Source organism: Anopheles stephensi, chromosome 2, assembly GCF_013141755.1.
Source record: "Anopheles stephensi strain Indian chromosome 2, UCI_ANSTEP_V1.0, whole genome shotgun sequence".
NCBI classification, from domain to species: Eukaryota; Metazoa; Arthropoda; class Insecta; order Diptera; family Culicidae; genus Anopheles; species Anopheles stephensi.
In genome coordinates, this window is record NC_050202.1 from 67589880 (window position 1) to 67603503 (window position 13624).

The window sequence follows — 13624 nt, forward strand, 5'->3', positions numbered from 1 at the left end:
TCAATTTGTTACAGTTTGAAAAGCTTTTAAACAATTTGAACTACAGCTTGTAGATAAAGAAAATTAAGCAAAAAGAAATGCATTATAAGATATAATTATAAAGAAATGCATTAACGGTGTTTTTACGGAATATAAGTTGGTAGAAATTCGGCCAGGCCGTTCTATTTGAATGAAAGAAATAATAAATGGCAGTAAATATTTATTTATAAGAAATCATTTCCTGGAATTACTATATGGCGTCAAGCTGCAGTTTTTGAAATATAAATAATATAAAAACATCATTTATAGGAATCCTGAAAAATATATCAATCTGTCAAGCTAAATAATGGCTATGTAAATAATTTAAGTAACAAAATGCACAAAAACAGTTCAAATATGGTTCATAATTTGACATACATAATCCACACAGTGTATCGTTAGACTCGTTTTTTATTTGTAAGAAGCTCATTTGGAAATGTAATGTTAATCTAACGACATTTGTATTTGCTTGTGTATAATGCACTGCACTGAAAAAAACGCGTCTCACGAACGATAGTCCTCGCATTAGAATAAATATTTTTCCACCACAAAATCTCTCCTATTATTCACATTCAAATACGAAGCTTCACTCACACGAAAATCGAAACAAAAACACCATGCTTGTCGAAACAAAAACACGTTGTTGCAGTCAGTGAGCATCTTAAAAATGGGAATGTAAATTGGAATATTCCTGTCTCTAAAGTGCAAGGAAACATCACCAAAAAAAAAAAAAAAAAAGAAAGGGTTCTTTCTTAGATGCACCACTGAAAGCCGGGAGTGTGACATTGATGGATTGGATGTGAGCAAAATGTTTGTTTGGCGTCTCCATCGGGTTGGCTGGAGTCGCAGCAGCAAATTCACGGCGAAAAACACGCATAACTTGGGCCAAATGTTTGGATAAATTTGGTTAATTATCGTGAATTAAGCTTGGCTGATGGAGATTCTGTTTTGCGTGATTTTGATGTACCCGACGATAAGCTGGCGATGATTTATGACAAATTGCATCTTACTTGCTTGTTCATCATGCCGGCCAGCCGGGAGAGGTATAGGGTGCAAAGAATTCAAAGATGTGCAACTTTCGGGAGGGTAAATATTTTGCATAAAAGGTTCTCGAACGTATGGAAGAAAGATGTTGTGTTATGGTGAGAAACAAAAAAATAACTTTTGGAACGTTTTTTTATGCAGCATATAACTTTTTTGTTGCAATGAATCACGCTCCCGTAACACTATCCTCGACCATTTATTAATAAGTTTAAATCTGCACTTGGCACACCCGTTTGTGCATTTGTATCTTGTTGCTCTTATCTTGATGCTTAGAACAATGGAAAGAGTGTAAACTGACACTTCCAACCAGATTGACGTAGGTATCCAATTGATGCGCATTGTTCTCGGCCAAAGTTGAAGATACGGTGTCCACGATATGAAACCAAACTGTCTGATCGAGCATCGGTCACCCCATCCGCGCTGTGTGATGAACGATAGCTGTTTTAATGCAACAATAACAGTGTACAAATCGAACAAAAAATCCTTTCTATCCAATCAAATGATGAAAAACGTGTAAAGCTTAACCTACTCACTGCTTTCTAAAAGGAGAAGAAGAACAGTTAACAGATTCATCAGTATCTACACTTATCGTGCTCAGCAACAGACAGGGATGTCTGCAGTAGCTGCTGGTTATATCGATACCAATAATTCGTTCGCCATTTGCCATTATATCTGCCCGAAAAGATGGTGGAAATGTGTAGCTGCGATGCTGACAAGCAGATAATGCATGGTGTTGCTTTCGCGCGTGCAGGATCATGGGCGTATGAGCCTATGAGAAGGATTCTGTGCGGCATGATTGATGGCAGGCTTTTCTGCGCTAAATGCTATGATGCTCGCGCACAATATTTACGCACAAATTGATCTGACATATGATGAAGTTCTTTTGGAATAATTTAGTTTCACGCGAAGCGCATAAATAACACCCCGTAACGGGCACATGTGGTTTGATCCGCGTGTACTTTCTTAAAAAATAATATTTGAAATTTAATTTATTCCCGTATGTAAATAGCATTTCATGCGCACGGATCGACTGCAGCAGGTGGTACAACCACGAACGAACGTAGAATCGTTTCTGATCGATCATTTGCCTTTGAGATGGGTTCACGTTACACGGTAGGTGTCCGAAAGCTTGTCGGTACAGCGTTATCTTTTTTTTTGTTGTATCAATACCACAACAAATGTCTATGCCCACCCAGCAGCATAGAAGCATTATGTTTCAAAGGATGCTCTCAATGACGTCAGAAAAGCTCGCCGTGGTTAAGTTTGCTTTTTTTTTTGGTTGCCGTCATGCTCCCCAACGACAAACAGAACACTGTTTGGATGGTAGTTTACGGTAAAGTTAGACTTGTTGGACACAAAATGATCGGAATACGGGTCATTAGGAAAAGTTTCATCCATTTTGAGCTGCTTTGCTTTGTGGAACATTTATTAAAAAACAGTGCTCTGTGCACAGCCGAACGTGGATAACTATGCCGTACTTCAATGGAAAATTATGACATTTTATTCCGAGTCTATGAACAGACGGGGTGGGAGTCCATGCACGAAAGGGCATTTTGCGCCAGGCGTGAGAGTACGTATTTCACAGCAATAAAATGATGAAGCAAACAAATGCAATGTAAATACGATCGGGGTAACGATGCTGTAACTTTCATCAATGAGCAAGCACCAGCCGGCCGGATTTGTTTATTTGATATGTTTGAATGAAACGATCTGTAAAATATTCAATGACGTCAGTAAGTCTACCCCGAGTTTGTAGCAATCAAATAGATAATTGAGTTTGAATTTCACTAGAAAACGGCATTGTTCTCATTTTTTTTTCTTTTGTATTGAACACATATGAAGTTATATTAATTGAGAACAGATTCTTTGAGATTCTTTGATGGTAAAAAAGTGAATAGCACGCTACGCGAACGGCACCAACGTTACACATGTAACGCTTGCGCGCTTTAGTATATTCACAATGGGAAAGAGTCGGCACACGTTGGTCAAAATAAACAACACATATTAATATTTTAAAGGAGACATTAAAAAAATGGTTTGCTACTATTCCGACAACGGGGAGCGGTGGTTGGTCTAGTAAAATAGTTAGTAATACTTTGACCCATTTATTGGTTTTCCAATTTCAATGTGTTTGTGAAACGTCTGCCGAAACTCGAACTCAAACTCTACTTATATATTAATTTTACAATATTTTAACAAATAATAAACTTAAAATATTAGGAAAATCGACAACAAAACGGTAGAACAAGAAGAATAGTAGAACAGGAAAACTAAATCTTAGCCAAGCAACGTTAGACACACCTGGCTAATATCGCACAGATCATAAATACAAAACGAAAAATACAACAAATAGAAAATACTGAATTTTAAACATAATCTGCCACTTTCCAAAGAATAAATAAAAAAAGGTAAAACAGACATTAATAACAATTTATTGCTTAACTTGTCTAGCAATAATTTCTATTTTCTTAAATAATTTTTTTTGACCAATACAATTCGTACCAGAGCCACATTATCCAATTTACCCCACATTCCACAATGGTGGTATCAAATTTTGACCGACGAGGTGCGCCCACTCCCATCGTGTAGGGTAAACAACATGCTCGGCGATGTTCTCCGTTCAGGATTTACCCGTTTCTCAGTTTGACTGCAAACGCCCAACTGCTCGGAAGTGGTCACGATCAGGTCGAACGCCGCGTAACGTTTTGTGCTCGTCTGCTTTGCTTCACGGAAAAATGTTCGGTGCAACAATTACAACGATCATTTACGCCGGAGTTGTTTCTGCTCACACTTGTGAATGAGCAATTGTGCGTGTGAAATAAAGAAAAAAAAATCGCTGCCGAATTCTGCAACTTGTAACACGAAGTGAATAAAGTGCGATCAGATCAAAGCACCGGTGTCGGTGATTTTAACCCCCTTCAGTTTTCCCTTGCCCCATTGCAATCGTCGGTGTAATGATGATCGGTGGTACCATCTGCCCAGCATAAAATTCGCGTAGTTACGTTTTTCATCATTTCCTTCAATTGATTGTGGTGTGGTTCGTGTCGCCTCGGGGAACGGTTTTAATGGTACGCCACGGTACCGGTAGAAAGAAAAGCCGGATAAGTGACAAGTGTTTATTTTTGTAGCAAATACCAAAAAAAGAAGAAGCTCCAAACGTTTTCTAGTGATGGTGTGGCTTCAATAGAGGAGCTGTTTGGATAACGGCGCGAGTGGGGCGAATGTTAGTTTTCCCTCGACGCTCGGTACAATTTTGATTATCTCGCGAGATTCTCCTGATTCATCGGCACAGTGTGTGTGATACGGTTTTTGGTTTTGTTTCATGCGTGAGGATCATAAAAACCGTGAGCTTCGTCTGTGATTCGCACAAAGTGTGAAAAGCGGCTAAACATATGTAAGGGTAAAAGTTGCAGCAAAAAATAAAAAAAATCGCACAAGAGTTTGGCCCGTCACAAACGAATCGTTCGCACTCGTCGGACGAGCCACCAGTTCCGTTAATGGTCTTCACTTATTGTAAGATGTGAAGGGGTCAAATTCGGAAAATTCATTCAAGATTGAGCAACTTACCCCACCTCGCGGGACGACACCTGCTTCCCTGAGGTAAGTCTCCGACTCTCTCGTTCCCGTGAAACAATTTACCAAGCCGTGTGAATGCAGCCGAGTGGGACGGCTCCGTTGTATGTGTGGGATAACGATAATTAAGTGTCTTCGTTGGAGTGGTTAAGGTGAACAAAGATGCTGCCAGTGCGGTTGATCGAAGCGAACACTTTGAATCATTTCGAATTACTATCATCTTCGGGTGGGACATTCTTATCAAGAACGAACGGTATGACGCGCGTAGTTGCCCTGATTTAATCTTGCGCCACGGACTCGGAATCCCTTGGCTTCAATAGCGGTAGTGACGAAATTTCTAATTGATGCAGACCCCAAACCCGGTGAATCGGCCCAGGGTCGGTAGAACGAACGGTGAGGATTGAATATTTATTGGCGGCGATAATGGTTTTGGTTGTTCATTCATAAGGAGGTGATTTATTTTTTTTGTTGGTTCTATTTCGTCCGGAAGGTAAAGTGTTGGGCAATAGCGCTGGAGATCTAAATTATCTCTCCCCCTAGGTGCTTGAAGCGGTCTGTATATCATCCCTCCCGCGGAGGTTGTAATGAAAAGGGTAGCGAGCTCGGAAGACTTCGTTTGGGTCTAAATATTTGTGCATAATTTATTGTATGCTAATGCAAATGATGTTTAACAGAGTGGTCGAGTTTACGGTTGCGCTGGTTCCTTGCGAACGGAAATGAATTTTTAAAGTGCTGTTCGGGAGTGGATTAATGTTTCGAAACTGGACCTTAATGTGCAGAACTCAATTGGCTGCTAATTAATATTATCGACGGAATGAATTGTTGAATGGAAAATTTGAAATTGAATAGAGTGTTGATGATCGCCAGCATGTGCGTTTAGTTTCGAAATTGAAAATTGAGGTGTAAAATTAATTTGAGGCTGATTATAGTCTACTTCGAAAACCACATTAAAATTGTTCTTACTGCAGCAAACACTCGAGAGCGATAGGATACAAAAAATTAAAATTAAATTGAAAATTCAACCTCACAACAATTCCGACACATAACTATCAATACACACCAGTTCAATGAGTGTATTTTCCACATCAAATCCCGTTCGAGGCATTGCGGGGGCATTGTGTTGAATACGAATGTCCAAACAAGTCGTTTTCACCTCGCGCGACACCATCAGATCTCATTTCGTTCGCGTTCGCCAGCAAATCCTCACAATCGTTCGTAACGATTAAATCAGGGTCAGGCAGGTCGGCGTTCGGTGGCCACGATTGTCCCACCCGGGGCTCGTTCAAGCGTGGCACGGGGACATCCTCAATTTGTCGCTCGAATATTTCTTTATTTCATCACGACCGTTTCTTGGTGTGGCGCGCTACCGAACTGAACCCACCTCCGTGCGGTTGATAGTTTCCGTTTAAAGAAGAGCTGCGGTATTGCGGTACGTGGCGATCGTGTATTAGCGATTTTTCCTGACCCCCAACACTGTTGCTCGCGAAGATACGACGCTGAAACAAAAATTGTTTAACCATCGTATGCATCTCACGTACGGAGACTGTACCAGGTTGAGGTGCATTTTGTTCCCGTAAACTGTATTATCGTTCGTTCGTGACGGATTCGACCTCAGCAGGAGGCGGTGGGGGGGGGGGGGGGGGGAAAGGGGAGGTTGAGGAAGTGGGGGTAAACTTCCCTCCCAAAAAAAAGGGGGATGGAAGCATCCACATGAGTTCACTTATTTTACATCCCCGTAGTGGTGGGTTTTGGTTCTTTTCTTATTCTTCGAGCACGGTCCATTAATAATTCCGTCCGAGCGCACATAAAATGAATCAGCTGCAAGTTATAAATGACAAAAGCACCGGGGACACCTTACTTTATGATCGATGCCATCCTGCACCGACCCCTTTTGCCCAACCACTTTTGCCTCACCAAGGGTGCGAAACAAAACGCGAACGCGAAAGTATGTGGTCACATTAGCCGCGGGAGGATCGACCCGACGAGCGGAAGATAAACAAACCAAACATGCACCATCTACCCTGGCCGCGCACGATCTGCATCCGTATGTGTTGGGGGAGGGGGGCTAAAGTTTCGTACGTTTGGGGTCGGTTGTTTCGTACGTTCGTCTTTTTACGACGTTTCACGTTTCATTGCCACGGACATGATGCGTGCGTGCGTGCTTTACGATGAGGTGGAAAATTCGGTCAGCGGAATATTGACGTAATCCGCGTACCGGTGGTTTCGGGTGCGGGTGAACAGACGTGAGGATCATAGTAGAGGTAACCCTTCGTATGGTGTTGTAACGCTACGTTGTTTGGTGCTTCAAATTCACTTTTAATTGAGCTGTTAATTACAAAACTGTTTTTGTTTGTACGTTATCTGGTTCAAAGATTAGAAATTTTGTTGATAATCAATTAAAAATAGTTTGGAAGTGTGTATGTAAGTAAAAAGTTTCTTCTCATGATCGCAAAGATAAGGATTTTGAAGATAAATTCTTAACTGAAACTAAATCAAATATTTGATCAGTTATAAAAACCGATGATAGTGCATCAGGAATCCATTTTTGCTGCCATCTCTTTATTGATTTCAAAGTAACTTTCGTGGCAAAGTAAACCTATGCGACACCGGATTCGAATTTCACCAATAATTTGCCAGGCTTGTTAGATTTAACACGATCAAAGTTATTGGCCTGGTGACGGTAGATAGCAATCTACGAAAGCTCCAGGGTTTACACAACAAGAAGATGGTCTAGCCTAACTCTTTTTGAATTTCGATATCCATTCGAGACTTTCGGTAATAACAATATCCAGATATATATATATATCTGGGTATGCTATAGCATACTCTATTGGCATACACATTGATAGTTACTAGGGATTTCAGCGTAGATTACAAATTGATACAGAAAGGCAAAAATGTTCACTGAATTGAATATGAAATTGATGAAAAACACCTGCAGTAGACCAGATAACAAATATCGATTTTCACGAACCTTTAACACCTCGCCAAATCAACGGAGAACTGTGCGTTGTTCATATGAATCTATTAAAGATTCGCCATGTGCGCCAATTCCAACAAGGAATCCTTAATGGAAAATAAATCCAGGAAGCTATTATGCAATGTCACAAAGTTGACGCCGAACAATTGAATTCATAAACCAGGTTTAAGGCTGTTAAAAATGCCAAGAGATTTATTAGTACTTGCTTTCACACCAAATAAATGACTCTTTTAGAATCAAGCAAGAAGGACATCGATGGAATGGCCAATGATAACGATAGCGAAGGCAGCCAAAGTTTTTTTATTTATTCAAAGAGAACAGTCTGATTGATTTCATAAATTGTGCTTTATGTCAAAACCACTTTACGTTTAAAAAAACAAGACCAAAGAAAATTAAACCAAAATTGTAAACGATCCTGTACATATGAGGGTTAACTCCTACGATTCAATAGATCACTATCCTTTCGCTAACGTTCGTTGCAAAATTGCCGATGGTCACTGACACGTGCTAAGGAACGAACCGTACGTATGCTCCGTTCGTAAAGGAATTTTGGGGAATCTCTGCATTGTCTTCAAACCCCATATCCGATTTCCATACGCTCCAATTACACGCCACCCCGCGATGGGGAACGATCGTTCCCGACGCGAGCTAAAATCTGCCACACACCAGCATCAAACGGTCAAAACGTTGCCCACCTGCCATTCACACCAGGACCGGAACGGAAATGTGAAACATTCCAAGCCACCCCATTGCCACCCTGTTGTGAATGTCGTGCAGGGCAAGCGCGAAAAACTAAACGCCTGGTGGTTCGTGTCTTTGTGTGTGTGTGAGAGAATGGCGGAAATGATGTAAATACGATACCGAAGCAAACGTGGTGGAAAATGATGCGCCCATGATCAGCGGCATCATCGGTGGAAATGGGCCACCATCGGCCAGGACCAAAAGAGAGAGAGAGAGAGAGAGAGAGAGAGAGAGAGAGGAAAAGTTGATGAGAAATGTTTTATCTTTCGGAAGTATAAAAGTTAATGATCTATCGCAGATACAGTGCCCTACCCAGTTCTATCAGTTTCCGATTATAACGCAGGAGTAATGTCCTGCGTGAGTGAGAAAAAAAAGCGCCCTAACTGGTGTTAGCCGATCCCTTACGCGTGTGTGCAGCCAACGTATGCTGTCAGGCCGGCATGATGTATGTGTCTGTGGTAAGAAGCAAACCAAACGCAGTGTTTTGCCATAGTTTGTAAAACTTTTCCTCGCAGCTTTCCCTGACATATTGACGCACGGTTAAGACAAACCGGCAACCGAACTCATCGCAACATTAAAGCGAACCAACCGGCGCTCGGGACGCCCCCTTTTCATGGTGGTTAATATGATAAATAAGCAAACAGAATGAACAGCTTGAGATAGTGGTCGGTCACATTTCCCACACGAAGCATGCCACCAGTCCTACCGGACGTTTTGCACCGGCATCGTCCTTAAAGGGGGACGATCGTTCATTCTCACTTGTTTCGCTTGGGAAAGAAAAACCAATCCTGAAAAAAGTCCGGTACCCTCCGCACCGGTCATCGTGGGGAGAACGATGTTTTGCAAAAATGAATCGATCGGGTGAAAATTGCGAACAGTGTTGGGTGTGAATGAGGAGGAGGATGGAAAGCGGGTGGAGACAAGCACACGACGCACACAAATTCATGCTTTTCCAGCTCATTTAGCACGGCGAAGAAAAGTACAGCACGCTGACAGTTGACGGGACACGGGGACGACGTTAGAAACCGAGGCTTCTTGTTGCTGGTTGGTGGGCTAACTTTTGCACCGTCTCCACTGGCGTTTCGCGATGTGCGAAACGGACTTCGGGTACATTTGGGTACAATTTTTGAGCATTCGATTTTATCGCCGGCTCCATCGAGCGGAAGCCATGTGCCGGAGCGTTTGATGCGATGGTTAGTGTTTTTGAATTATATTTATTAGCATTTTGTTCGGACACAGTTGCTCAAGCACTAGCTGGCTCGTGTTCGGTTATACGAATGTGTAGGCACACTAGGAGCTTTTTACTCGTTGCGGTTTAAAGAGAAATTTGGTTTAGCTTTGTGATAGCTCATCTGTGGCTCTTAAATGCGGCATATTTCTGCTATATTTTTCTGTTATAATTTTTATTTATAAATATATTTATTCAATCGTAATATTAATACTGCGTTTTAATTGTAAAGCTTAGTAACGTTTTTCTATCACTCTACTTTTTAAAACAAAAACCCGTATGCTGTTTTATTTATTTAGGAACATACAGTAAGAGACAATAGGACTAAATTTTTAAAATTATTTAATTTATGTTATGATACTGATTTGTAAGAATTTACTTAGTTTTTTTTTCGCGAAGAAATTCTTAACTTTTTAACGGTTTTTTTAATTAATATTTAAATTAATGATCATTTCTGAGCAACAACAAAATATACGAAATGTTAAAATGTTGTTAATATTTTTTGCAATATTGATGGGGTCAAACATACTAGAAATAGTGAAAGCAGTAGTTTAAAAATCGAATGTATAGGCGGTCTTATTCTATCGCCCATGATCACATCTGTCTATACAATATTATCAGCCACGACAACGTGAAACCGTACTTCCAATCAATCCACGATATAATAAGCTTTTATGTCTGTACATTGAATCTTTAGCTTTGACACCCGAATTGATCCGATGTCAGCAAAATTGAATTGATTTACCATTTTCACTACATATAAATCCAAAATACTCAAATATCTGGTGATTAAATTTTTCTGCTCTAAATCCAGCCACTAAGAAAAGCTATTGAACGTTTCGGCTTATCGTACAGCAATAAAGAAGTAGTTAGCAACACAATTAACTTGAACCATGGATGATTGAATAGCTGCACCTTCCACTGCCGCACTAAATCGAAGAAGAATACACTCACCAAAAAATGTTCCTTGATACGTTACAAACTTGCAACTTCACCACACTAGACGAACTCCGTCTCCTTTCACTGTTTGAACTACTAGGACGTGTGAATGTTCTTTCGCCATCACGGAATAGAAAAGTGTAGCCGAAATCTTCACCACGGAATCATACCATTTTTCCTCATGCGAAAAGGTATCGCACAGCCAGCTCGTCAGAGGCAAAAGGTGAATGTGCATCGATTACGGTTGAAAGCTCGAAGCTGTCTTTCGTCGCTGCGCTTTTGACCCTTTCACCTGCAAAAGGGCAACCGAGCTATGCGAACATGAATGGAGAGAGCGTGAACAAGTCGTCATGGTTCGTCGTAAGTTGCTGAAGGGAGTGAAAATGATTGCTAGCTAGCTTGCAGCGACTTGCAGTACAGGTGTGTTACAGTGTTTTGCGACAGGCACTAGACTTTGAGTGTGGAGCTTGAAGTGTTCATAGCGATACTGTATGTTGTGGAGAGTACTCTGAGGGGTAATGGGCTTGATCATGGGCAGCTGTTGTTATTACTAACGTATTTCAGAGTATTTTATACTAAATCATACCCTGGTTATTTTGTTATAACTTATTGAACTACGTTTCCATATTATTTTACCATTACACTGCTATTAACTCCAATATCTTCCAATCTCTGATCGAACTTCCCACAGTTTCCTGCTGCAGAAAAAAATAATACTACAAACCACCTCTATTCCATGGCGTAGTTCCTTTTTAAGATCAAACAAAGAGGCGTTCCGAGCGAAACTGCTGTCTAGATCGTTAAAAACAACCACATCACACTAGAAGGGGGAAGCAAATGGCGTTACTGCCGGTGGAACGGTGACACATTGCATTAGGCGCTACTCCAAATTCCGAACATGTTTTTGGGCACACCGGCCCAACATCCTACCCGCAATCCATTTCGTCCCAACGGTTTCACGCTCTCGGTCGGTCTCAAAACTGGTGAGAATGAAAAATCGGATTTTGCTGCTCCGATCGCATGTGGCACATATGTGATTGGCTGCCGCGCTGGCAAGAGTTATGCTTTCGGAATAGCTAATAACGATCGTAAATTATGGCCACCACGCCAGCGGCCTTGATCGTACGTCCCGGGGCTTGTGGGTGGTGGCAGTATTTATTTTTTTCCGGCTACCAAAGGTGTTTCGGTTAGATGGGACGCCAATTAAGTGGTAGCATATGTTTGCCGGATTGCCCAACATCACGAGCGGCGTTGCAGCATAGCGTTCAAGCAGTGGTGCATGCTGGCACCGAAAACGCATCGTGCTAGAGGTTTCTATATTCTTCCTGTATAGTTTGACGTTTGTTGACGTTTGTGGGCCGATTTAATAATTATAAATCCACCCCTTTGGGTTATATGGTGAGCAGAATAGTGTTGGTTGTCAAACGTATTATTAAATTAAAAAAATGCGAGCTCTTTTGAGATAATAATAGTATTTTAAATAATAATTTAATCCTACAGAGTTTTGATACATTCTAGGCCAAATTTTGTGTTTGTGAAACCCTCTCATGATGATTGATAAAACATGACATTCGCTTTAAAAAATCCAGAATTCTTCCTGAAACACGATCAAAGGCAACAATTTTTCATTCTCTTGCAATTACTTCTTACAACTATATCGTTTCCTAGCATGACATCGTCTTTAACGTCTTTCCGATTTTCAATCAGACGTACAAGTTCCTTTGTGTTGAATCAGAACCACCATTTATCCAAGCTGGCTTCAGGAAAATTAAACCCCCAAAACGGGGAGAGAGGAAACGTCATTGCAAACGGCAAAGTCATGAACTGTACGCACAAACCCGTACACAGGTCACAGGTTGACGAGTCAATCTGTATGCCATTCCAAGCTTTACAATTGGCCACGTAAAGTCACGTCCAGGAGGTGGAAATTTCTTCCCGAACAGTCCGCTATGTCGCTTGGAAAGCTTTTTCTTTCGTGAAGTACAATCGGTTCGATTGAATTCAATCAAATGCTGCTTGCTGGCACTTACGGATTTATTTTCTTATCCACCCGTAGACCATGGGACGAGAAGATTGAGCAATCCTTTAGCCCGATTACTACCAGCACGGGAAGATATCAGTGTGCTAGCAAGGCAAAACGGAGCAAAGGTACCTAGTGACGGTGATTGCTATTATCTTACACTTCTGTTACTTTTTGCTTACCGTGTTTGCTAGCTGCGGCATGAGAATCGGCGACAGAAAAAAATGGTCCCAAAATCCTCGAGTTAACTATCATCAATTTGTTCGGTACACGGATGCTGCTACACGCACCGAAAAAAAAAAAAACGAACGGATGCTAAGGGTTGTTTGATCCTTTATGTATCGCTTTCCTTCATGCTCCGTCCACCGATCGGCTTTCCCTGCGTGTCCCGCGGGAGCAACATTTGCAAGATGAAATTCTAGTCACGTCCCGGTCAAAGCACACCGGAAATGGATATTGGGGACATTTGAAGATGGTGCGGCATTTGCACGACGCAAGTGCTGTTCCTGTGCTGCTGCTGCTGCCGAATGTTGTTCCTTCGGTGCGTGCTGTGATTTAGCAATGAAATGATATGTACAACATCATGCGTGGAAAGGTTGTGGTAGGTCAGGGTGTGATGTATGGTAAACATTTTACGATTACGAAGCCCCTTGAAGCCGGCGCTTATGACTGTGGCGAATTCGCAAGCCGGGTTTTATGACACACCGTTTAAGAGTGTGAAGGAGTCAGTATTAAAAAGTCATTGTTAATGAAATTACTTTCGCCGGGACTGTAAAGCACGTGTGAAGAGGGGCGTGGCGGTAATCAATTTCAAAATCTGGTTTTATAGGCTTTTATGAACTTGTTTCTCAACGCAAGTCGCGTTCTGTTATTAAGCTCAGCAAATGGCGTGTTTTGCATTTTTATTGTCAATATTTTTAACGACGAATGTGTGGTTTAAGTTGCGTAAAACAATGCTTCTTTCGGGTGAACTTGATTTAAATATGAATGAACTGAAAATGCTTAACATAATCCAATTTTTTTTTTCTTTGCACCAAGACCTACCAATTTATGCGTGCCATACTATGCCAGATACGTGGAA